Raw genomic sequence first — 2,233 nt, forward strand, 5'->3', positions numbered from 1 at the left:
CCTGTGCTTTGCTAAGCTTGTTCTAAGTAGGTGCTTTAGACCACTGAGCCATCTCACCAGCCCTTCTATTTTCACAATTCTGGTTGTAAGCCGAATTGGAGAGAACCACATCAAATTCAATGTTGGGCTCATTGTTGACCTTACGGGGAAAAATCTTTATTTGGTTCTCCTGCCTTCAATTTGTGACTGAAATGGTAGAAAAAAATGGTAAACCAAGGCACCATAGTAGCTTGCCAAGGCTGGCTTTGAACTCAAGAGACCTGTGTCGGCCTCCCGAATAGCAGGGGTCAAGCATGTGCCAATGTTCCCCACTAGTTTTCCTGCATTTTTTTTTTTTTAAGAACCAACAGATTCTTAATTTAAGAATCCAAATTAGGGATTTTATTCCTTAATAAAGGACTGTGTAACAATAATGTAGACATAAGGGCAAATCAAATATTGTCTTACAGTAAAAACTTCATAAATGCAATATCTACAATCATTGGCAATAGAAAAACCACAATAGTAATGTCGTAAAGTCAACTAAATATTTTTTTTACCCAAAATCATTTTATTTTAGAAGATATCAGAATATATATTTTAATACAATAGATCTATGGCATGATTGGTTGGCTGACAGTGACCTACAAGATCATTTTTCTGCATTTTAAAGCAATTTCTGTCAAGTTTTCTGCAGCCATAAACCCTCTTCAAACACATTCATCAAGCAAGCATAAAACATGCTTAGAAGGAAAGCTGGAGGGCTGGGGACATAGCTCAGGGGCACAGGCACCTACCTAACAAGCATGAGGTCCTGAGTTCAATTCCCACTCGTCCCCCCACCTGCAAGGAAAAAAAGAAAGAAAAAAAATATTAAAAGGTGAGCTGAGGCTTCCTAGGGATATAGCTCAGCAGCACTGAGCCTGCTGGCGGAAGGTCCTGAGTTCATTCCTGGTCCAAAAGAACTCTGCCAAGCTGCACCCCATTCTGTATCAAAATCATGTTTTTATATGCTTTTTAAAGTTGAAATATAGAGGGTGCTGGGGAGATGGCTCGGTAGAATAAGCGCTTGCCTGGCAAGCACTAAGTGCCTGAGTTCAATCCTTGGTTCCACAAAAATAATAATAAATAAAATTGAAATATAGTATCTGTACATTTATAAAGTACTTATTTTTTCACATTAGAAAGTTTTACTTTTTTTTTAATTTTTATTTATGTGTGTGTGTGTGTGGCCAGCTCAGCCCACCAGGGGGCGGGGCTGGCTGGCATGTGGTGCTGGGGGATTGAACCGTGGTCCCTCTGCTTTGCTAAGCTTGTTCTGAGTAGGTGCTTTAGACCACTGAGCCATCTCACCAGCCTCTAGAAAGTTTTACTTTTAAGCATAAGATAAACAAATTTTCCCCCATATGAGTTCTCACATAGAATTGAGTATATTGGAAGCAGGTTTCTTGTGGAATCTCTGATGACCAGGAATCAAGATAGTAGCTCTAGGGCCGGCAAGATAGCTCAGTAGAAAGAGCGCCTGCTTTAGCAAGCTCAGGGACGAGGGTTCGATCCCTGGTCCCACATGCCACATTAGCCCCATCCCTGGGGTGCACTGACCCCGAGACCAAGTCCAGGTGCCTGTAGTTAATACAGTGCACATGCCTGTAATCCCAGCGTTAGAGAAGTTGAAAACAGGAGGATCACTACAAGTCCAACCTGCATAGGGAGACCCTGTACCAAATACATGGGGGGGGAGCCCTAAAGATAGCATTTTTTGTTTGTGGGGGTTTTGTCTTGCAATGCTAGGAGTTGAACTTAGGGCACCACTTTTTGGGGGGGACAGGATCTCCCTATGTAGTGAGACCTGGGCTTGAGCTCACTATGTAGCTCAGGCAGGCCTCAAACTGACAGCAATCCTCCTGCCTGAGTCTCTTGAGTGCTGGTTTTACAGGTGTGCACCACCATATCTGGCTAAAAAAAGAAAGAAAAGACAAGATCTCGCTACATATTCCAGGATGGCCTTGAACTCTATGTAGCCCAGGATGCTCTGAATTTGCAGCAGTCCTCCTGCCTCAGCCTCCCAAAGGGCCAGGATTATAGGCTAGACTTCTTTTATACCGGGATCCAAACTCAGGACCTTGCACTTGCTGGGCAGGTGCTTGTTCCACTGAGCTATATCCCCAGCCCCTAGACTGGTTTTAAAAAAAATTTTTTTTTAACATTTATTTATTTAGTGTGTGTGTGTGTGTGTGTGTGTGTGTGTGTGTGG

Source organism: Octodon degus, unplaced genomic scaffold (assembly GCF_000260255.1).
Source record: "Octodon degus isolate 3935 unplaced genomic scaffold, OctDeg1.0 scaffold00064, whole genome shotgun sequence".
In the NCBI taxonomy this organism is placed as follows: Eukaryota; Metazoa; Chordata; class Mammalia; order Rodentia; family Octodontidae; genus Octodon; species Octodon degus.